The 25,146-nt window shown below is 38.5% G+C and overlaps 1 protein-coding gene across 2 annotated transcripts in view; it reads left to right on the top strand.

Annotated features, from left to right (window-relative positions):
* The first annotated feature begins 11,613 nt into the window (after positions 1-11,613).
* REV1 (REV1 DNA directed polymerase) overlaps positions 11,614-25,146 on the top strand; it is a 129,003-nt gene continuing 115,470 nt past the window's right edge. For both annotated transcript variants that reach the window (XM_020992844.2, XM_020992843.2), the window contains exon 1: positions 11,614-12,102. The gene's annotated coding sequence lies outside the window, so the exon portion shown is untranslated. The remainder of the gene's footprint in view (positions 12,103-25,146) is intronic.

Here is a 25,146-nt window from a genome sequence, read left to right as displayed (position 1 = left end):
CTAATGCACTTTCCATATAATGTGTATTGTAATTATACATGTTTTTGTATCTTATTTCTTTACTAGATTGTACCTCCATGAGAATAAAGAATAGATTTTATCTAAACAATGTATCTCCTCATCACTTAATACCATGCTCTATAGACAGTAGGCACTTATTAAATGTTTATTGAAAGAATAAATGAATGAATGGGATTCTGTCAATACCTGAACGAATTGTTAGGATTGTACTAAAGCTGATGATTCAATGAGTTTATTTGTTGTCTTTTAAAAGAATCTTCAAAGCTCGACTCTAATAAGTGCCCTTGCATTTAACACACATCGCTTGATTTGCTCTTTGCTCTCAGACTAATTCATTTATTCTCTCTGCACCAAACTGCATTTGCCATCTGCTAGTTCAATCAATTAAGTGATCTAAATCCTTTTGAATGTGGCTGCATTGTTCCTCCTCATTTGCTCTGCCTGGCCCAAATCCTCCCATCAGAGCTGCAGAGGCAGACCTCATACATATACCTTGAATTGGAATATTTCTGAGACAGAAAACATATACTTAGATAACCTGCAGGAGTTTCTTATATTCATTTATTCTGTGACACTAGAGGCCATGAAACAGCCATGATAATAAGGGCTGGACTATATCTAGCCCCTAAACGACATCACCGTGAGCAAAAAAGAAATCAGGCAGAGAGTATAAAGAAAACCAGGCATTAGGCCAAAAAGAAATACAGTCTTCATCTCCTCCTTACCCTCCTTTTATTTGGCTTGTTCTTAGCCCAGGTGTATAAGGAATCAAACATGCTGAGGGAGCCCTTCTAAATGCCCTGATTTGGTTGGACATCTTAGAGTAGTGATCTGCTACAAGGCATTGATTACCTTTGACTGAGATTTTTAGGTGTCTGGGCATAGCTGGTCTACAGTTTATACCCTTAGGAAGATTTTAGCTGGTATATGATAGTTTGAAATTCTCAATCAAGGGCTCCCAGAATCAATCCATTTCTATATCTGTAGACCTCCCCAAATGTTAGGATCTTCAGTATAATTTGAAGAAGAATGACCCTAGGGCAGCTGCAGACTTTCCAAGTGTGCCCTGAACCCCAACAGATCTTTGGGAAACAAAACCACTCCAGCATCTTTGCCAAGAAAACTCCAAATAGAGTCACAAAGAGTTAGACACAATTGAACAACAATTACATGAGCCCTTTCCTAATTCTTTCCACTGCTAGTGCTTCCTTTGTTCATTCACATCACCTTGTATTTCTTTTTCATTTATTTTGTATATGCTTATATGTGTATTTGTGATTGATTGACCTGTGTCAAAGAAATAATGAGGCTAATATGACTTTAGGAGAGGGCTTGTGTTAAAGGCAGTGGAAGTTAAGCTCTCAAGGAAAAAAATGTGTTGGTAGAATGTTTAATGCTAGCCTAGAGAATGTGGAATTGGTTTGGGAACCAATAAGGAGGCATTGTAGCCATCATGAGAAAGTTCTTAATAAAAACAAAGTTTTAGAGAGACTGTTTTGCAGTCACTGTATAGGTAGAATTGGAGTGGAGATACTCTGAGAGACAGAGGCTCCACTAATTAGGAAGCTACTGTAGTATAGTCCAAGAGAGAGACAAATCCTTAGAACAGCCTAGTGGCAGTTGGGATGAAGAGGAAGGAGTGAGTGTTATCCCACAACAGATTTTCATAAGCCTAGTTTAATACTGGTAGGTATTTCAGTATCATTTTTTCCCAGATAACACTTCTTTACTTACTGGAATTTTTACTCACATTGTCATTGTTTCACATGAAGGATAATTTTGTATAAGGTTCATTTATAGCATTAGTTATTTGCTAAACACTCATCACAGAATATTATCTCTGAGGCTCTCTGGTGCTGCAGGAAGCTGAGGTGCATTTGTGCATTTATAATCATTTCTACTACTCTCTCCTTATAATTCACCCTCTTCAATATCCTCTGTTTTCCCTAGTGATCAAAAGTACCTACCAGGTAAGTATTTTTCTCTTTCTTTATGACTGATGAAACTGCCATTTTAGAACCTAGTCATTTCTCATCCAGACTGTATTCTCCACATCTTTTTCTTATGGGACTAAATATGTTATCTCTTGTTGTGTTTGGAGTCTGTGATTATGGAAGCTGCTTATATTATTGAACCTCTTGATTTAAAAAAATCTTTTGCTGATTAAATTCATGCAGTGATTAATTCTGCTTGTCCTTCATAATTCCCTTATTCTTATTCCAGTCTCCACATACCTTTAAAAATCAAAACAATGTTTCTTTGCTCTTTGTCTTCCTTCCCCCACGCATAGCTCTCTTTGGCTCACGTGGCATTCCAAATTTTTACTAAATTAATTTCATTCTTACTTTACATGAATGTGTTTGAAATAACTACCTACTGCTTCTAGGAGATGATAGGATCGCAGATTTAGAACTATACAGGACCTGTGAGACCATTTAGTTCAGACCTTCATTTTACATGTAACTAGTATGTGGGAGAGCTACCACAACATAATACTTCATATCTCTCACAAAGGGCATGTGAATGTTTGCTCTTTGAGCTAGCTTGCTTCCAACTTACCTTCACACTAGCAGGTCTAGATTCATAGAGAAGGACCACCACTCAAATTATCTCAGGATCCTGTTGCAGGGCACCTTATCTCCACTCACCACTTAATAGCCCCCACTGATTCATTTTCATTTTCGTAAACCAGCCACTCACTCTTAGATCTTAAATATAACTATTTATGTAGCAATAAAGCAAAACAAATAATATCATAGGCCCTTGTATATTAAGGCGAATGCAATAGTAAGTAGTAAATTGATTACAATCCACTCATAAAATTGTATTACACTCTCCCACCAATGCACTCAGTATCCTTGGGGACAAATGGTCATACACTTACAGAAACCTACTAAGGAGGCATGTGAGTGGGGAAAACCCATGTTTTCACAGCTCTGCAATTGTCAACTTTGTTGTTATCTTTCTGTCTCAGAAACTATACATTCCTTGAGAAACACAGTTTTTGTGATGAACAAATGCTTCCATTGCTAAGTTTAGTTAATCCGTACTGTACTTGACTAATACCTCAGTAGGCATGCTGTCTCAGCTAAATTACCTGATCTGCTGGTGACTTTTCTGATTCTCTATTTCCAAACTGTTTTTTAGCTCACCTGGACTTATTCTTCAACAGCAATTATACTATCCATCACTTCTAGCTTCAAGCTTAGATGATGCAATTCTGAAACCTATCATTTCACCTCTTGCTTTTGCCTCTAATCTTTCCGGGTTCCCACTTTAGATCCTTTTTTGGGAACAATCCTCCCTTAGCTTATTATTAATTATAAAATTTTCATCTTCTATCTATAAGATGAATTAAATTGGTTCCATAATCAGAAAACAGTTCTGCTGTCCATATCTCTCCAGTGTACTGTATATTGTCACATTCAAATGGAAAAAAAACAACCCAACTGATTCAGACCTCTGTCAAAGGAACCATCTCTGTTAAAACTCTAAGAAAAGCAGACTGAATAAACTCAACCACAAATTGTTCCATGTCAAATGGCAGAAACTTAAAGGGACGGTACCTTACATCTGAGGAAGCTGAGGCCCCAAAAGATTAAGTGACTTGTGCAAGGTCATACTGATATGTATCAGAACCAGGATTTAAACCCACGTTTTCTCACTTCCAATCTATCATTTGTTCTGCTCTACCATCCTGCTCTCCATTCCAACTAATTTTATTTCCTTATTTATTTTTTGCTACTTTAGTGGATTTGTGATCATTTTTATATGAGTACTTCTTCCCACAATGAAGCTTGAACTCATCTTTGCCTTCTCACCCTGTCTGACTTGTCCATGTCTTATCATATATTTCTACTAGCTATCATGCAAGGTTCTAGGAGCCTTCTTCTAGATTTCTTGATAATATGCAGGGACCAGTAGAGCACAAAAATTAACTGTCCATTATTTCTCCCCTTTTCTACATGACCAGACTATCTCCTTTTCCATTTGATGATATCCTATATACTGTTTTTGGTGTGCATTTCCTCACTGATCATAACATTTCTGCCTATCCACTCCTTGCTCATCTTTCTTCAAAATACAGCTCAAGGCCTGCCTCCTACATGAGATCTGATCCCCGAAAGTTCTCAGCACTCTCTGCCTCTTTAATTACTTTGCGTTTACTTAGTTGTGTCTACACGGTATCCTCCCGATAGAGTGTAAGCTCCTTGAGAGCAGAGATGTCCTTGTTTTGTTTTGTTTTAATTCATTCCTCATATCCCCAGCTCCTAGCACCGTGTAGGGTGTGGTGTTTGTTCAATTGAACTGAATTAAATCCATGCCCATCATGCTCCTCTTCATTGCCCCTCAGGGGACTTAAATTTAATTCTTCAGAGATTGAGATATTTCATGACTAAAATGAATTCAGCTGACTTGAATTATCTAAGGTTTGTGACACTCAGTGGTTCTTCCTATGACATTATATGGTAGATCTCTTATTGTTTTGGGTGTCATTTATTTTTTTTTGACTACCACCAAGATAATTCATTATTGTTGACATTTATATTTTAATATTTCCCTCCCTTCATTTGTATTGAACCCCCTCCCCCCAGAAGGTCATGTAGTAATCTCCTAAAGTGCACTCCAGCTTCATTTCCAATTCTGTGTCTTCAAAGTTGCTTAATATTATAGTGGGCAGATAAAATTTCTAAGCTTCATTTTCAGCTCCACTATTGATTTGGTATTTCACTTTGGAAATATGCCCTACCTAATAGGCACCTCATACCATCTGAAACTGTACTACAGCAGTTACTTATGGACACCATAACAACGATAGCAATAATAATGATCAACATTTACACGGTACTTAAAAGTTTGCAAAATGCTTTATATACCTTATTTTACTGGAGACTCACAAAAACCCTGTGTGGTAGGCAACTCAGGTATTATAACCCCCGTTTCTACAGATGAAATAAGTGCTCACGGTCACATAGCTAGTAAATGTCAGGGATGGAATTTTAACCTAGGTTGTCCTGACTTCAAGTGAATACTCATTCCCCTATGGCATGCCACATTTCTTCAGCTAAGGCATTCTAAATATCACATTAATACATATATGGAATTATTTTGGGCTTTACAGTTGAAGGATGGAGAACATTTTTTTTTCTTGGTTTAGTTTTGTTTTCTAAGGATTCTGGATTTTCTTTCTTCTCATGCCAGCCAAGGCCCTACTTCCCAGGTCCTCTCTGAGACAGGATTGGCCTAACCAGAAGGCCATCTAGTACTTTACTACTGGTTTATAGGAGTTCATAAAATCATACAATCTCAGAATTGGAAGGAACTTCAGAAGTCATCTTGTCCAAACTGGACCTGAGACATGAATCCCCTAACATCCTTATTGTGTGTGTGTGTGTGTGTGTGTGTGTGCGCGCCTTGTTTTTCTTATTGTTGCTATTGCCTGAAGGCTTTTAGTGAGGAGTGACCTCCTAAAAAAGCCATTCCCATTTAACTCTCTGGAAAACCTTAATTGTTGGGAATTTTTCCTCATATCGAACTGAGATCTTCCTCCTTGTAGCCTATTAGTTTTAATTCTGCCTTCCAGTGCCAAGTGGAACAAGCCTAATCCTTCTTTTACATAATTTCACAGGAATTATTCAGTAAGAAATACTGGCTAGCTTGTTGAGCTATGCCTACCTAAATCCTTCCTCAAAATGTCTTCAGGATATTCCCAAATTCCCAGAAGCTTCATCATCAGAAATCTTCCTTTTATAAAGCCCCACCGTATTTCAATGTCATGGAAATTTGGGTGGCCTTGAGGGCATAAGCAATCTGACTGTGCTCAACCCTTTCAAAAACAAAAAGATTTACAGAACTAGAAGACAGACTTGCTTAGCCTATCCTCCGAATTCTTGTAAGGTCAGCATGGTTTGACTTCATGAATACTGCAAAAGGAGGATTTTAACTACAGAAAATTGACTATTGAGGAAATGATATAACATCCAAAGTGTTAATACAGTATTGAGCCATTACTTCAACTGAAGCTGTTGGCCAATTTTTCAGTTGAGTTATGTTTAAAACAATAGCTCAAATGTTTATGATGCTATATGTTTAAAAAGAATATATCCATACTCATTCAAATTCTGGAAGCATTACTTATCTCCTGAGTGACCTTGGACAAGTCATTGAACAGTCTCTTAGCCTCTATTATAAAATGAAAGGGTTGGATTGATGACTTCTAAATCCTTGTCAGCTCTAAATTTATGATTCTCCTCTCATCTCAACCTTCAGGTAATTAATTTGCTTTTAAATGTAAATTCTTTTCTTTTTTCCTCTTTATATTTTTAAACTCAAGGACTATATAGATAAAACATATTTTATATGTAGAAATATGTGTATGCATAATATACACACATGTGTACACACACACACTACACATATACACATATATATGCATATTAAAATCTTTGAATTGGATAATGGTGATCTCAAAACATAAACTCATGTCATATAAATGAACTCATGTTATACTGGCAATAATCAACTCTTATTTTCCCTGTAATATCACTGGGATATTATTTGCGCAATTTTATGTAATAATAATGTTTAATAAAAATAATACTTATCTTTGCAGAGTTAATTCCTTCCTTTTCTTTTCCCTCAAAGTCCTTTGCAATATAAAGCCTTGAAAGTGCTATCTAAAGTAAAATTTCAGTACCTTAATTTTATTGGGCAGCTAGCTGGGGTAGCTAGATGGCACAGTGGATAGAGTGCTGGGCTTGGAGCCAGGAAGACCTGAGTTCAAATCTGACCTCAGCCATTTACTAGCAGTGTGACCCTGCCCATGTCATTTAACCCTATTTGCCTCAGTTTCCTCATCTGTAAAATAAACTGGAGAAGGAAATGGCAAACCACCTCAGTATCTTTGCCAAGAAAACCCCAAAACAGGATCATGGAGAATCAGAAATGACTAAACAACAACCATTTCATTGACCAGAAATTTGAGAGGTTTTTCCATTTAAGAACATAAAAAGGGAGTATGAGAACTGGATTCTCAATTCAGTAATCTATGATGACTGATCTTCTGTTCAGACTTTGGTGACATGGCTAATTCTTTAGTAACACTTTATTTAATCTGAAGATTCTTATCTGGCAAATCCCATTCTCCAGATTACAGCCAAGAACCACAAAGGAAACTTAACAGCAAACAAAATTGAAGTGACTAGATCCAATCAGGAACAGTCATAAATTTTCCTTAAAGGGCAGCACCTCAGGTCTAATTCAATCCAATAAACACTTATTAACTACCTTCTGTTTATAAGGTTCTCAATTAGCCCTGACTGGCTCAGAATGAATATAACTAATAATTATTTCTGTTTTGGCCAGAAATCCTGAGGGTCTTCTCCTTCCAGATTTTTTTTTTAAGAAGCCATTCTTTGCCTCATTTTATTAAGCCTTAATCACTGAATGGGCACTGCCTCAGTCAAACTGAGACCTGTAAGGCCTTAGCTTAAAAAGGCCACGGTCTCCCACTGCATCCTGGGCCATCTCCAGTTGTCCTGATGAATATCTGGACACTGGACGCAGATGGCTCTGGAGGAGAAAGTGAGGCTGGTGACTTTGTGAAGCTGTCTCACTTAAATCCAATTCACTTGCACGTCATGGCATCACCTCCTTGATGTCGTGGTCGCTCTTTGAAAACGAAGGACAAACATCTGTAGCAAGCAGCAGCATCAATTAGTCTATTTAAATACAGTTCTAAGCCACAGTTAGGTGGCATAGTGGATAGAGTGCTAGGCTTGGAATCAGGAAGTCTTGAGTTAAAATAGGACCTGAGACATTTACCAGCTGAGTGACCCTGGGCCAGTCATTTAACCCCTGCCTCAGTCTCCTCAACTATGAAATGGGGATAATAATAGCACCTATCTCCAATGGTTGTTCTGAAAATTAAATGAGGTAATACTTGTGAAGCACCAGGCACGTATAAATGTTTGTTTCTTTCCTTCCTTTCCCAATCCATAGAGAATTAGAAAACCAAGGAGGAACTGGAATTTTTTTTGGAAAAGCTAACAAATTAGTAGCAATGACCAACAGTTATCTGTAATCAAGGAGAATCAGAAAGTTACAGAAAACAACCTCCCAACAACAACAACAACCTAAAAATCATAGCAATTTGAGGCCATTAAATGAAGGGACAAAGAATCATTATATTACAGTATCCCTTGGGGGATTAACACTGTATTACAGCACAGGTATAATAAAATTGACATCCATAAAGGACCTGAATCATCAAGTTCAAGTTTAATACAATCTGCTTCAGTAGACAATGAAACAGTTTAGAAAGATTTCCATTAAAAATGGTTTAAAAATAGGCCTATGTGTAAATATTTTATTGCCTATAGGTTGGATAAATATTGTATTTGGTAGACATATATCTACTAAAACTATGACTCTCTGAATCTCTTGCATTGATTTGCATATATGATATAGAAAGACTGTAATCTACTGGACTGTGAATACCATGAGGGGAAGGACAATGTCTTTTCTAAACTTTGTTATTTCCCCCCAAACAACTTAATCAAAGATCAGATTAGAATTATACTCTGTCTAGTGACACTGGACCAATCACTTAACCTCTGTGCCTTAACTCATTATAATATATCTTTCTTATTTACCACTCTAGATTTGAATGTGATACCAGTTTCTCATAAAGCATTATATATGTTCATCTGAACCCTTTACACATGGTCTTAACACTATTGTGTCAAACACATACGATGCTTTAGCTTCATGTTTTTATTTTTTTATTTTTATTACTTAATAGATTTGATGTGGATATTAATAAGGTAAACCTACAGCAGATAAAAATCTGAGGAAAGTGAAAGTCTCTGGACCCCTGGAGTATAACAAAGACTGGTTATGAAAGGAGGAAAGTAGGTAACTTGGCAAAGATGAAATAGAAAGTTGTTTTAAAAAGTGTGTAGATAACCTTAAAAAAAAAAATTCAAAATTGGGAGAATGAAACAAAAAAGCTTTGCAAGACTTCTGCTTAGACCAGGTACTAGGAGTTTACATACAAATATTCTCTCTCAATGTCCTTTTTTCTCATTATGTTTCACCTTCTTTCCCTGTCCTTCTGTCTCTCACTATTTCCTTCTTTTGCTATAGAAAGTAGACAAATAGCAGATTGAGATAAAATTATTTTTTCTTACTAGCCAAGGGCAAGTAGCTATAAAGTTTGTATAAGTTTGATATAAAGATAAAAGCATATTTCCATGAGAGTGTTGTTAAAATGTGTTAGCATAGTACTTTAGCTTTTCCTGCTTGAAAAAATAGGGGGAAATTTTTTTGATTAGAACATAGGAGAAAGGGAAAAGACATTTGAAACATAATGTTACATTTCTTATATAGTTATATAAGGTTGTAATTCAATTTTGAAAATAAGTTTTTGCTATTTCCTGTTTATGTCCTTGTGTTACCCTCTGTGTCTAGTTGCTAGCCTGTCACAATTAAACCATTTGTTTTAAGTTATGATGTCTCAGAAAAGACGCATCCTGAACTTGCCATTTTTGCAAAGAGAATGCTGGCACTGAAGTGTATGTATGCATGATGGTGCTTAAAGTGGTAAAAACAAAGTGCTAGAGAAAGGGACTGTCAGAGATTTTAATTATTTTGCCCTTCTTGCTTATTTCCTCTAAGAAAGAAAGTGGTGTTGGCCCAATTCTTAATTTACAAAGCAAAACAAAAAAAAATCTATTGTCCTCAAAAGACTTTCAGATTAAGTGTGAGATGGCTGGAAAGGGAAAGGATTTGTTTAAGCGTTCCTCTCCATATGTCATATTGGTGGTGAATAGGGTTAATACCATAAAGGCTGTATTTAACAGCAAAAATGTAACCTTATGCCACCCAGAACATAGTACCTTATTGTGGAAAAAGTCAGTCTTTGGAGAATAATCTTGACTCCTCCAGCCCCATTATAATTGCATTTAAGTATATGTAAAGTATGAACATTAATGTTTCTTTTTTTAAAAAATTATTTTTGAGGAAAAGATTTTCTGGTCTCTTCCCTAGCTCTGCCTTTGGGCTGAATGACTTGGGAACAGATTTAGAAATACTCCATTCCAGGAGCCCCAGGACCACAAGGCAGGCATTGGTGTGAATGGTGTGCTGTACTTACGATGGTGTTTGTCCTCGAATCCAGTGGCGCAGCTTCATCTGCCTTTACTCTTATATGGGTGCTGCTTCCCCAGCTCCATAGTAACCATGACATTAGGGAAATTTCAGTTAATGTGAGTCCCTTTCACCACTAGATGTCACTGTAAATCAACGGCATTTAGGTGGGATCTCAGACATACTATACATACACATGATACATACATATATTGTACATATTTATAATATATGACATGATGCAGGCACACTGCATGTAGTATTAAATATAATTATATGCAGTGTTGGATACATGCAAATATATGCATATATACTCATCTCCACGCCATGTATAGATATACACTGTGTAAAGACATATAGATATGTATATTTGTGTATATGTTAAGAAATGTGTGCATACACACATGTATATCCACGTGTGTATATATGTGCATTTATACGTGTATACAAACGTGCATATACATGTGTGTGGAAATGGGTTTAGAAAAACCTTCCATAGGTTTAATAACAAGGTCACCAGCTGTAGGACTACAATCTGAGCATTGATTTATTTATTTTATATATCTTATCACTTTGTGATCCGTTCCCGCTCTGCCTTCGGGCCCCCACATACGTATACACACGTATTTCCTTAGACAGTTGCAGTTTAAGCATGGATTGTCCCTGCCCTCCTAGCTCCGCAGGAAGAGCCTCCCGCGGGTAGCCGGCAGCAGCGCTGCTGGGGAGCCCCCGCCGGGACAGCCGTGGGTCGTGTGGGCGATCCCCGCAATGCAGCACTGCTAGATGTGACCAGACTGATTTCACGTGAGTGCAGAGCTCTGGGCTCTCTCCCGGTAGCGTTCGTCTCCTCCATCAGAGGCTGCTGGGGCGGCTCACAAAGACACGTCGGTTTTGCCCTGGGAGTCCCGGGGGGGGGTAGGGGTGGGGTGGGAGGCAGGGCGCGGGCAAGGATCCTTCCGGGGGTGGGGGGAGCACGCGCCCGTTGGATGCAATGCAGACTAGTCCGCAGCCTGAGTGAGGGGGGGTAGCAGAAGGAGGCACGAACAGCTCAGGTTTTGACTGCACTGCAGAGACCTTCCCTCCCCGCCCCTTCCCCCAGCAAGCCCCTCTGCGGGTCCAACGCAAACGATTTTTTTTTTTTTCTGCTAGCGCAGAGAGCGAGGCGGGTTAAGGCCCTGCTACTGGAGCCCCGCAGCCCGGGTAGTACCTCGGTGTCGCGGCGGGCGCTCACGTCGGTGGGCGAGGCCTCTGCGCAGCCGCGTCCCTGCCATTGGATGCCGGGGCTGCCGCTTCTGAGGCGGAGGCGGGGACGCGGCGCTCACCTCCCTTCTCTCCCCACTCCTCCCCCTCCGTTGCCTGATTCCCTCCCCCCAGTCTCTCCCTCCGCCTCCTCCGCGAGCTAGACGGTCACGTGCCCACGGAGGGAAAAGCCACCTCCGGTCGGCGGCGGCTGCAGCTACGAGAGTGGGAGACAGAGGGAGGAAGCGGGAGGAGGGAGCGGAGGGAAGGGGCAGGGGTCTTTCTTGGTGCCGCGCACGGCTCCCGTCGTTAGGGGTCGCCCTGCGAAGGGGTGCGAGACGTGTGCGCGTGGGTGTACGTGTGTGTGTAGCTGTGGGAGTGGGTCACGCTCGGAGCCCGCGCGCCGCCGGAGGAGGAGCCCGGAGAGCGAGGCAGGCAGGAGCGCGCGAGCCCGCCAAGGCCCGCCCGGGATGGAGGACGCGGCGCGAGCGATGTGACTCTCCCCACCCCGCCCCCAACCTCCCTCCCCTTCTCCTCCTCTTCCTCCTTCCCTCCCTCCCTCCCCCCTTCCCATCCCGGCCCCGGCCGAAGGGACCCAGCGGCGGTGGCGGCAGCCGAGGAGACGGAGCCGGAGCCGGTGAGGGAGGAGGCGGCCGCTGTGACCGGGCATGGTGGTCTGGGGCAGAGCGAAAGGTGAGACACCCCCTGCGGCCCCTCGCTAGGGCCACAGGCCGGGAGGAGGGGCAGGGGACGCGGATCGGGAGGGACCCCCGGGGCCGCGGCGGCGGCTTACTCCCCCTCCCACCCGACCCGCGAGGGACCTGATCACTGGCGGCGCCGCGGCCATGCCCGCGGGGGAGGGGAGGGAAACGGGCTATTCCCGGAGCCGCCGACGGAGAGCCCGGGTGGGTAGGGGAGGGGTGCGGGTTCTCCCCCCGCCGCAGCCCCCCCCCTCATGTCCTGGGGGTCGAGGGGAGCCGAGGAGGAGGCGGCTTTTCCGCGCACACGCAGGCAGCTGCCGGGTTATGTAACGAGTGACCTCGCCCCCTCCCCCACCCCTAGGAGGGGGGGACGTGGGCTCCCTTTGCACCCGCCTACTTTGCTTTCTAGCCTCACCTGCTTTGCCCTGAAATAGACCATTCGGGGTCAGGGGCTGTCCCACCCTCCAACCCCGTCACTGGAGACCCGCAGCGGCCCGTCTCCTCCTCCAGCACCACAGACACCACATGATGGCTGTACCCCGCCTAGGCACCCTCACCCCCACTGGTTTCCCCTCCCCTTCACAGCGCTGCAGCCAGCCCCTTCCAAAGCATTGACCCCCACCCCTTGTATCACCTCACTACGTTTGCACTTCCCCCTGGACGATATTTCCTTTCCTTGAACATAACCTGCATTCAGACTTAAGCCTGGCATCCTCGGTTGTCATACTTGTATGCATTCATATCACTGGAAATTCACGCGCCTTCACTAACCCATGCACGACATCCTGCACCTATGCCTCTCACCTTCCTGGCCCCAAGAAACACTCGAGTGCGTTTCTGAAGGCTCCTACTGGAAATTTTTTCTTTTATCTGTACCCTTTATATGATGGGTGGCTCATTCAAATTATTTTTCCCCTAGGTGCTTATAGAAATGCAAACCCTTTTCATGACCTTACATACATGCTATTAAATTCTTCCAGGCCTTGTATGCCTAGAAATGGATAATATCTTCTCCCATTTAATACCACATCATGCCACAGATGGTGCTAGCAAAGAAATGTAACCTTGTTATTCTCAACTCCTCATTCTCACATGCCTTTCTTTACATAACCAGCCATTATCAGACCTTGCCTGTTATGTGTCCCACAAATCATACACCTGACCCTCTACTAGCACACCTACCACCTTAGCTCAGACCCTTATCAGTTCTTACCTAAATATTCTTTTTATAGTTATTCTGTGTATGCTTATATGTGTATTTGTTTCTCCATTAGAATGTAAGTTCCTTGTGAGTAGGGATTGTTTGAGTCTTACTATTTGTGTCCCTAGCTCTGTGCCCGGCACATAATAGGTACTTTATAAATACCTGTTGATTGAATTGAGCTCATACCAACATTTAACTTTTATCAAAATTCTGCAAATGTTGATATTTCTCTGCTGACTGTGACCTTCTTTCTCTCCAATGTCTACTTCCTGTGGTGTATCCCTATAATGCCTAATCTCTCCTTCCATGTAGGAGAGGTTCCTTATAGATGCAATTAGTAACTCAAATAGGCACATTCCTGAACCATTTTAATGGGGCATTACAGTTTTTGTGTAAACTACCTAACTTTGAGAAAAACTCATTTCCTCTATCACTTACTAGATGATGTCCGTCATCCTTTCCAGCTGTAAGTCTGTGATCAGATCATAACCTTGTTCTTTGGTGTGTACACAGGGAGACTGCATTGCACCTTTTAGGGCTGTGGTTTGCAACCTTGGCATTGTGATATCCTGGGTTATCTTTAAATAATTCAAAGAGGGCTGTTCCCTAATCTAATTTCCTTGGAAGCCAGTGCTGATGATAGTTGCCCAATCTTCTTCACAGACTATAAGGGTAAAATGATGTAAAATGAAGAAGCTTTAAAAATACCACCCATAAAAGGTTTTTATTGGTGTTATATGGCATTCTTTTAATGGGTTCCAGAACTTTCATATTACAGATGGCTGAAATCCCCCCCTTCCCCTCGAAGTGTTTTCCCCTATAAGATCATATGTCATCTACTCTGTATTTTTTAAGTATTGACTTAGGATTTACTGTTTACATTGCCTCCCATTAGAATGTAACCTCCTTGAGGGCAGATAGGTGCTCAATAAATGCTTTTTTGATTGAATCCTGCAAATATAGCCTACTGATACCAATAGTAATCTTCCTAAGATGCTGTTTTTTTAGTTTCTTACCTTAAAAAAAATCTGTGGTTCTCTCTTTCCTTTAGGGTAAAATCTATGTTCCTTAGCTTGGCATTTAAGGCCTTTGAAATGTTGTTGTTTCATATCTATTGCTTTAATTATCTACCTTTAGCTCTCCTATAGAAAACCTTTACTCTAATATCTGGTCCTGAGACACATCACGGTAAAGAACAGTTATCACTGGATGTGAAGCAGGGACACCTGGACTTCCCTCTGGCCTTGATTACTTAATGCTTGAGCTTCACTTTCTTTCACCTTTCTAAACTGCCCTCATCACTGATCCTCAGCTTGAGGTGCTATTAGCCTTATAGATCTTTCTGATTCTGGAATACGTTGCCATTGAATTGAGAAGCATTTAAGTATCAGTTATGCATGAAGAACTGTGTTAGAAGGTGGGGTATAAAGACAAAAACAAAATAATCCCTACCTCCCATATAATATGTAATGCTTATTTATACCTGGTCATGTATATTAAAAGGCAGTATGGTCTAAAGAAGAGAATAAGCTAGTCTAGGAACCAAGAAGGCCTGGGTTCAAGTTCCACTCTTGGGCAAGTTACTTAAATTCTCAGGGTCTTAGACATTTCTTTAACTACTTAGATAAGATGTCCACCTGCACTAGTATTTTCTCATTAGGTAGTTCCTTTATACCAGTGAAATAACAGATTCAGTCCCAGTCCCATATATAGCAACAGTACTTTGAAAAGAAAAAGGCTTTCTGAGCCTAAGTTCTTCTTTATTATGGTTTAAGTGTTGACTGGACATGGGGATTTATTTAGGTTTTTAAAAGTCTTTAAATTTGTTTTTAGCTACTATTATGACCAAATTAGGAGGAAGAAAAATGTTAATAATAACAGCTAATAGAGCACCTACTATGCTGTGCTTAGCAGTTGGCAGTTATCGTCTTATTTTATCCTCACAACCTGTGAGATAGGTTCTGTTATTTTCATCCCAATTTTACAGATGTTGTGTTTGTTCGTTTTCAAAGAGGACCATGACATCAGGGAGGGGATGACAAGACTTGCAATTGACCTTGATTTGAGTTAGGGAGGGCTGTGCAAAGTCATCAGCCTCATGTTCATCAGGACAACTGGAGATGGCTCAGGATGCATTGGGAGACCCTGGCCCTTTTAAGCTAAGGTCTTTCTTTTCAGGTTCTCACTTTGAGTGTGGTAAAGCTCATTCAGTGAATAGAAGTGAGTCAAAGGATGGCCGCTTTATTTAAAAAATAGACTTCTAACTGGTCGGGGAACCTCAGGATTGCTGGCCAAAAGAGAAACAGTTAACTATTTACATTCACCTTCTCCTCCCTCTCACTTTACAGATGTGCAAACTTGTCCAGGGTCATATAGCTAGCTGAGTGATTGAGGCCGGATTTGAATTCAGGTTCCTGACTTCAGGCCTAGCTCTATCTACTGAGCCACCAAGCTGCCAATAATTTTTTTAAACAACACTTTTTTGAAATCAAATAATACAATACAACTTTTTTTTTCTTTTTAAGGGCCTGTTTACTTATATTCAAAGTATCATAAAGTAAATAATAACTTATCACAGGCTTCTTCAAGTACTTTGGAGTGATGTAAATATATGATTCAGGTGCACTTGGGGTTTATACTTTTGTTTTCTTATATTCTGCCATATAGAGGAACATCCAGTTTGCAATTATTTCAGTATGATGTTGCACAAGGTAGACTATTAGAAATATTACAGTGTGTTACAGATGACAATGGTTTTTAACTACATATATGATTAAGGTTATAAAGTATACATCATTTTGCATATGAGAAAATGGGTACTGAAATTTAATGACTTTTCTGTAGTCTCACAGCTAATAGTATTAGTGGAATTGAATTTTGACCCCAACTATCTAAATTCCCAAGTCCAGATTTCTTTCCCTTAAATAATACAAATTACTGAAATGGGCAACGAGGGAGAAGCAAATAATGACGTAAATAACTTTCTATTGACGACAAAATGCTTTGAATTTGAGGTGTACTAGTGTTAAAGAGTAGGGTCCTGCCTCTGTGGTGCACTTGTTAGTAGTAAAATTTTTTTTTTTTTTGTGGAAGTGTTTTACCATTTCAAGCCTTAATCTGAACTCTAAACAAACAAAACAGTAAGCACTGATTTTGCTCTCCCTCGTCAATTTACTTTGCTTTTCTGCATAGTGTTTGCAATGAAATTAAACATAATTTCCCCTGTTATTTCCTCTTCCATTTTTTCTTTTCCATTTTTCTTTTAAGATCATCAGAAATATAACAGAACTACTCCCAGGTCTGGTGTCTGTTCGAATCTGTATGACCCTTGTGACAGTAGGGATCAGAGGGGACACATATATCATTTCCACATATTAGAATTTAACTTTATCCTTGTTTAGGCCTTTCCGTTGTTCATTTGTGTTTACCTTTTCATGTTTCACTTAACTCCTGAATTGGAACTTCAAAATTTCTACAAAGCTCTGGTCTTTTCATAAGGCATTTTTAGAAATCCTCTATTTCGTTAAAAATCTATTTTTTCCCCATGCAGTATTATACTCAGTCTTGCTGGATAAGTTATTCTTGGCTATAAGCCTATATGTATCTTTTGTATTTTGAATATCATATGTCAAGCTTCCTGCTTCTTTGTAGTGATGGCTGCTGAATCATTTGTGATCCTGATTGTGGTTCCTTGATGCTTGAGTTCTTTCTTTCTGGCTGCTTGCTGTATTTTTTCTTTGACCTGGAAGCTCTGAATTTTGGCTATGATATTCCTGGAAGTTTTCAATTTGGGGTTTCTTTCAGTAGGTAATTAGTGGATTCTATTTCCACTTTGCCCTGTGGTTCTAAGAGATATGAGCAGTTTTCTTGGAAGATTTCTTGAAATATGGTGCCAGGGCTCTGTGTGGTGGTGTTGATGTAGTGAACCAGTTCTCAAATTTTTTCTCCTCTCCTTATATCCTGATCAGTTGTTATTGCTATGAGATATTTTATATTTTCTTCTATTTTTTTCTAGTCTTTTGACTTTGTTTTAATATTTCTTGTCTCATGGAGTCATTAGCTTCTATTTGGTTCATTCTAATTTTCCAGGAATTTGTTGCTTAGGCAAAGTTTTGTTTGTCTTGTGCCAAATTGTTAATTCCCTTCCCAGTTGTTTCTTCCATAGCTCTTACTTCTTTTCCAATGTTTTCTGCTAGTGAACTCATTACATTTATTAAACAGTTAAACCTCTCTTTTTTTTTTTTTTTGGACTCTTGCTTTGTCTCTCCTGGGAATTCTTGTTGAATTGTGCCCAATCTGTGTCTTTCTTTGAAGTGTTGTTTGTTGATGTTTTAGAACCATTTGTCTTACTACGTCAACTCTGCAGAATGCTGGAGATACAGCTAGAAAAAGCAATAGTACCTGTTCTCAAGGAGCTCACTTTCTAAGGAGGAAGATAACACATATGGATACAACTAGAGAAGGCAAAAATAGTACCTGTTTTCAGGCAGATAATGCGTATGGGAGGTTCAGCTATAGAGCAGATGGAAAGGCCTGGTGGTCCTTAGGGTACAACTGAATGGGCAAAGGGTCAGATTCTAGTGGTCTGGAGGGCTGCTTGATGTCAGTAACATAATTGTTGTTGTGAATTTTTTCACTTTAGTTCAAATTATAACTATTTGGGCTTCTAGTTAGTAGTTATGTACCTGAGACATTTATATCCACTAAAAAAATCTAGCTTTTCTAGTTATCACTTAAAGACCATATAAATGTCATTTGAAATTAGTGGATATTGCTTCCCTACAAGTAAAATTTTTTTCTAGTTATCAGTTAAAGGCCATATAAATGCCTCAGGAAATCATTAGATACTGCCTAACTACGGGTGTCAAGTGTGTAGGTTGAGGAGTAAGATACAAAAACGCTTAATTGAATTTAGCTCCTTCTAGCGGGTATTGGCATTTCACCTGCATGTCAAATTTTTGAAAAGATAGTCTAGGAAATATAGAAAAATGGGATAATTTTGTAGAGAAGTAGGAAAATAATTTTACAAAAACTATTTTGGTCTTATATGATTTTTGTTTATATTCATTGGTATTAGGGTTTTTGAGCAAAGAGATTCCTTGAGTAGAAGTAATTTATGTTAAATCTAGAATATAATGTTTTGGCCATATCTACTATATTTTGTAAGATTTCAGAATCTCAAGGAACCTCAGAAGCCATCTTAGTCTAATTCACAGTTGAACAATACCTAATAAATGGCCATCTGACCTGTACTTGAACATTTATAGTTTGGGAGAACCAGTTGCCTCCCAAGGCAGTCCATTCTACTTTGGAGTTAATTTGCCTGTTCATTCTCTGCCCATTGCTCTTATTTCTGCCATGTGCAACTAAGCAGAGTAAGTCCTCCTCTACCATCTAACAGTCTTTCAAATACTTGTAAATCATCTGTCATAGCAAACCTTACCCTCTGCCTTCCCACTTTCAATATAAAACATACCCAGTTTGTTTGATTAATCCTCATGGCATGATCTCAAGGCTCTTTTCCATCCTGAGTTCCTTTTTGTAGAGCTCTCCAGCTTATTAGAGTGTTTACTTAAAATGTGCTGCCTAGTGCTAAAAAGGATATGGGGGGACAATTATGCATTTCTTAATGTAGTCTAAAAATATCTTGGTTTTTCTGACTGTTATATCACACATAATGAACTTTCAATCTACTAAAACCTTCAGATCTTTTCCCAGACAGATTATTGCCTAGTCATGTCTCCTTCATCTTGTTCTTATGAAACACGTACTGAACCCAAATAATTTTATGTATCCCTATTTAAATTATACCTTTTTAGTTTCAGCTCAACTTTATATAGCTTGTTAGGTCTTTTTGGACCCTGATTCTATTATCCATTTTGTTAGCTTTGCGTCATCTACAAATTTGGTCAAAATGCCATTTTTGTCTTTATCCAAGATATTAGTTAAACAACATTGGGCTATGCATAGATCTTTGAGTGCTACCAGAAATTTCCTTTTAAGTTGATATTGAATTGCTAATGACTACTCTTTAGATCAAGTAGTTCGACCATTTCTGAATCTGTTTAACTCTACGTTGTCCCTATCCCTCCATTTTATCCACCAGGATACCTTGAAAAACTTTGCTATAAAGTGAATTGCTTTTAAATTTTTTGCTGTCCTGTATTATTGGAAATCAAGATCTACTACATTATTTGGCTAGTATAATTGAATGTCATTGTATATCTAATCAATTTTGATTATTTTGTTTTAATGGTGAGAAGTGTTGGAGATTCTGTTTATTTTACAAAGGTTGTTGCAAATGGAATTAGCGCTTCTGTAGCTCACTTAACCAGATGAGGATAGGCTTTTCTCAAGGAACACTAGAATTCTCCAAGACTTTTTGAGTTAAACTCCAATTGTTGTCTTTTTTTTCAATCCTAAATTCACTAAGTTAAGCTAGGTCAACATGTTTGATACAGTTTATATCAGGAAGAAAAGCATTGTGAATCCCTGTTTGAACTGTAATAATATCGAGTTAGAAATAATTTTTGATTTCTGAAATATTTCTAGTTAGAGGATTTCTCTTTTTACAGAAACAGACAGAATTATGTATCAACTCTAACTTGGTTAGAGTTTCTTCTGCCTTTGGAAGTTTTCAAGAATGTCAGGCTCTACTCTTCTTCTTCCACATTGGCAGACTTCAGGACCTTGGATTGAAAGGTTTATCTTATTCGTGTAGTTAAAAATGTCTGCCAAGTAAGCCAATCATTGAATAAAATCCTTTCTTTTAAAGTGTTCCAAGAGTGAGTCTTATTTTTCTTTTTTTTTTTAAAAAAAGAACCTTTTCCTTTTAGTTTGAATAGGTGCTTTAATAAAACTTGTCATCTTTTTTTTTTTTTTGGAAAGGTGATGGGGTTAAGTGACTTGCCCAGGGTCACAGAGCTAGTTAAACTTGTCATCTTGAAAGCCAGAAAACTTCTGTGTGGTAGAGAGACACTATATTTTGGTCCCATTTCTTGAAAAAAATCTTTTTTTTTTAAGGCAGTTGGGGTTAAGTGACTTGCTCAGGGTCACACAGCTAGTAAGTGTCAAGTGTTTGGTATGAGGCCAGATTTGAACTCAGGTGCTCCTGACTTCAGGGCCGGTGCTCTATCCACTGCGCCACCTAACTGCCCCGAAAAAACCTTTAAAGAAATGGAATGATTGAGACACCTGCTTATGATAAAGTTGGTGATTTTTATGGCTGTTGATAAAGTTTTTCAGGGTTGTTGGAACAGTCTGTGGCCAGTACATGTCTGTGTAAAAAGCACTGTGTGACGACTAAGTAAGGAGCTTCCTTTTACACTAAAGTAAACCAGATGTATTAAAAAAACATCATAGGAATGCAAAGTGAAGTTGTCAGAACTAGGAAAATATTTTACACAGTAAAAGCAGTATTGTAATGATAGTCAACTGTGAAAGATTTAGTTACTCTGATCAGTACAATGATCCATGACAATTCCAAAAGACTCATGATGAAAAATATTCACTTGCAGAGGGAGAACTGATGAACTCTTGAGTACAGATTGAAACATTTTTTTCTTTTATTTTTCAGCTTTTTTTTTTGACGTGGCTAATATGAACATATGTTTTGCATGATGTATGATGGGTATCATATTTCTTGCCTTCTCTGGGAGGGGGATAAAATGAGGAAGAGAATTTGAAGCTGAAATTTTTTTTAAGTGAAATAACCTCAGAGGCAAAAAAAAATTGTTAATGGTTCCCTATTACCTCTAGGATTAAACATAAACTCTCAAACCTTTCCAGTCTGGGGAAGGGGGAGTGGAGTGGGACAAACAACATAGGAGTTCTTTCTGTTTAAAGCGTTTGAAACTTTTCTTTCCAGTCAAAGTCTTGCTTGGCAAAAATTTTTTACCATATTCAAAATGTTAATGGCCTTTGTAATTTCCAGAAGGGATTGTCAAAATAAAAATTTTTCTTGGATGGCATCAGCATGTACTTAGTGATCAAAGATAAGGAACTGGCTTCATTGAGAGATGTCTGTAGTTTCATCTGGTTGCATGCTGAATAGGAATGGCATGGTTGCTGGTTTCTTCAGTGACCTGCTTCAAAAGTCTAAAAAAATTATCTATTATTCTAGAATGTATCACATCATTTGACAAAAGTTCTCCTTGCATTTTAAAATTCTTGTTTCACCCGCACAAACCTGTTTTAACGATTTCCAGTGTGCCTCAGTTTACTCATGACTCTGCAATACTGTGGAAGCTTTTGTTTGGAATTGTAGTTAAACACCTTTATAGACTATGCCAAGAAAAGGTTTTTGTGAAATAGCAATTCCAAATTTTGGGAGTATCTAAGTTTTTTTGAATTGAGGTTTCTTTGCAGAAAAAAACCCTACATCTCTACATGTATTTTCAGGAAACACATATGACATACTCTTTCAGTTTTGCTAGCTTCCTGCTATGTTTATAAAACATTTGTGTCCTGTCGTACAAAATAACGCAAATGAAAACATGATAGTTTCTTTAATCATACTTCCTTTTCTTTGATTATTTTAACATCAGTTGGGGCTATGGAAATAACAAAATGCGGCAGAAATAAAATACTTGAATTCAATTGATATGTTTTGAAATTCAGTATTCTGTATAATTTTAAGTAATTTGATAAATCAGCATAAAATTATTTGTATGTCAACTAAAGTATACACTATTTAAGAAATTTGCATAAGTAAAATAAATCAGGTTTTGCAGTTTATACAAAGTTCTAGTATTTTATGACTTTATACCCTTCAATGTACACAAATTATAGCAGTAGCTCAAGAACTGTCCTTCCTGGAATTTGGCTATTGTTGTGTGTGGACTTATGTGGCTTTATGTGCCTTCTTAGAAATAATGGTTCTCCCTTCTAATATTTTTTGTAGTTTTATTTTTTTTGACCTTCATAGAATTTTTAAAAACTTTTTTTGATTTTAAATTATCTCCCTTGCTCTAGCCCTTTCCCTACCCATTGAGAAAGCAAGGAATATGATACCTATTATGCATGTAGGTCGTGCAAAATATTTTCATATTAGCCATGTTGAAAAAAAAAGAGGTAGAAAAATGAAGTGGAAAGCAATATGCTTCAGTCTTCACAGATGGATCAGTTATCTTTCTGCAGGCAGATAGTATTTTTCATCATTAATCCTTTGAAATTTTCTTGGATCATTGCATTGATCAGAGAAGCTGAGTCTTTAACATTTGATCATTGTTACAGTATTGCTCCTATTGTGTACAATGATCACCTGATTCTGCTTATTTCACTCTGCATCAGTTCATATAGGTCTTTGAACATTTTTCTAAAACCATCCCTCTTATTGTTTCTTAGAGCACAGTAGTATTCAGTCACATTCATATAATGCCAAAACTTGTTGAGCCATTTCCCACCTGATGAGCATTCCTTCAATTTTCAATTCTTTGCCACTACAGAAGGAGCTGCTATAAATATTTTGTACATAGGGGTCCTTTTCCTTTTTCTTTTTCTTTGATCTCTTTGAGATATAGATCTAGTGGTGTTGCTGGGTCAAAGGATATGCACAGTTTTATAGCCCTTGGGGAATAGTTCCAAATTATTTTCCAAATTGTTGGACCAGTTTGCAACTCCAACAACAATGCATAAGTGTCCCTATTTTCCCCAACCACTCCCATCATTTGTGATTTTCCTTTTCTGTCATGTTAGCCAATAGGTGTGAGGTGGTATTTCAGAGTTGTTTTAATTTACATTTCTGTAATAGTGATTTAGAGCATTTTTTTCATATGATTTGATAGCTTTGATTTCACAGTTAATTTTTAAAATGTGAGGTATTTTCATGAAATAATAAGACACAAATACCACTTGTACAACATATTATGTTTGCATGCCTTTACTTCATAATGCAGACATTGTACACAAAAGGAATGTAAGGGAAAAAACAAGTAAATGAAAGAATATTCTGTCTGTTGATAAACATTTAAGTTCCAGGCACTGTGCTAATCTCTTTTCTTAATATTATTACCTAGTCACAGAACTTATAACTTACACAGAACTATGCATAAACCGTTGCACTGAACAATCTAATAGCAATAAGAAATTATGCCTGATAACACACTTGAATAGTTATCTCAGTCATCAAGGGTTTTTGAACTTGCCTGATCTATACTTGTAGCCCTTGTTTTCTGTTTGTATTACAAAAGGCCATGTCACCTTATGAAAAGCTAAGAATTATGATTTGAACTGCCCAATTTTGCAAAACTTTAACAATGAAAATAACTAACTTCCAGCTCAGTTTTTGAAAAGGTGTAGTGGGATTCTAAAATGTGTATTCTTTAATGTTTACATTCAGAAGTCTCTGTATGATAGTCAGATCTGATATTTTTCTTGCAAGTTTCTGTTGAATTTATGTTGTTTTAAATTACTCTCCTATTGTTGTTTATGTCTTTGTGGTTTGCCTCGCTTTTCTTTAAGGATATGGCTATTCTGCCTTTTGGTACACATACATTTTAATAGTAGTATTTTTATTATCATTTATAGGGCCGTTAAGTATACTGTTAGTTATTTGTTTCTCTTGAAGATAGCAGTTACACTGGATTTTGAAGATTGAGTAAGTTCTCCATAAGCACTAAGCACATTACAGGACGAGCTAAAACATTGATTAAGGGTTTGCTAACATTATGTTGGTCACTGGGGGATACAAATATAAGCAAACAAGATAGCCTCTGCCCTGAAGGAGTTACATTCTGGTGAGAGAAGACACATAAAGGGGAACTCGAAAAGGTTCAGAAAGGATGTGTACTGCAGCATGGGGTGGAGATGGTTAGGAAGTATCATAGAAACCTGATTCTCAGCAAGCAAGAATACAAGGTTGTGGTGGAAGGAAGTGAGGATAGTGACTGGAGTGTAGGCAGCATAAAGAAGAGATGTGGCATAGAGACCTGGTTCTTGCCAAGCCCAGTGTATATAAGAAAAGCTCCACCTCTGATATTTAGCTATGAGCCTGAACAAGTTAACTAACCTCTCTGAGCCTTATAAGATCATAAGGTTATGGATTTAGATCTGGAAAGAATTTTTCAGGCAATCACATCCAAACCACTTATTTTATAAATGAGCAAACAGATTCATAAAGATGGAATTGTCAAGGGTATTACACAGCAGGTGTCTGAGGCAGGATGTGAACCCTTGCCTTATTGATTTTAAGTTCAGTGTCCTATCCACTACACCAGAGATGTCAAACACATAGCCCTTGAATGTGGCTCAGGACTGTCTCATGAGTGTGGGCTGAACAAAGATTAGAAAATAATTAGGGAATATTTAACAAAATAAAATATAAGTGATATTAATGTGATTTTCTCAGTCATCATTTGCCCACCGAAATCCTTGTGTATGGTCTACTGGCCTTTTCTATTTGAGTTTGACACCACTGTACTATACCATACTGTCTCTCATCTCTTAAATGGGGATAATATAATGCTTACCTCATAGGATTGTTGAGAATCGGATGGGACCATATATATAAAACATCTTCCAGACCTTAAATTTTCATAAATATTTGGCTTTTAATCATCTTAACTGTTATTCTTTAATACCATTAACTGCATAGTGTCAAACAAGATCAGTTTAGTGGGAAGTACTTTGATGGAGGTAATTTCTTTGTTGGTGCAGATCGCAATTCTTCTCATCCTTTGCAATGCTTGTCTCTGTCTTTTTGTAAATAATTAGTTTAGGATCTGCTCAAATGCTCATGGCCTTCCTTTGGTTCTTTTAATAACTTATGGCTTATCAATACAAATACTTTAAAACTGTACATCTATTATCTCTCACTCTTGCCCAAGTGACCAG

This window comes from Phascolarctos cinereus, unplaced genomic scaffold, assembly GCF_003287225.1.
Source record: "Phascolarctos cinereus isolate Bilbo 61053 unplaced genomic scaffold, phaCin_HiC Scaffold_726;HRSCAF=1367, whole genome shotgun sequence".
In the NCBI taxonomy this organism is placed as follows: domain Eukaryota; kingdom Metazoa; phylum Chordata; class Mammalia; order Diprotodontia; family Phascolarctidae; genus Phascolarctos; species Phascolarctos cinereus.
The sequence above is the reverse complement of the archived record's forward strand: the minus strand, read 5'-3'. Positions and strand labels throughout refer to the sequence as shown.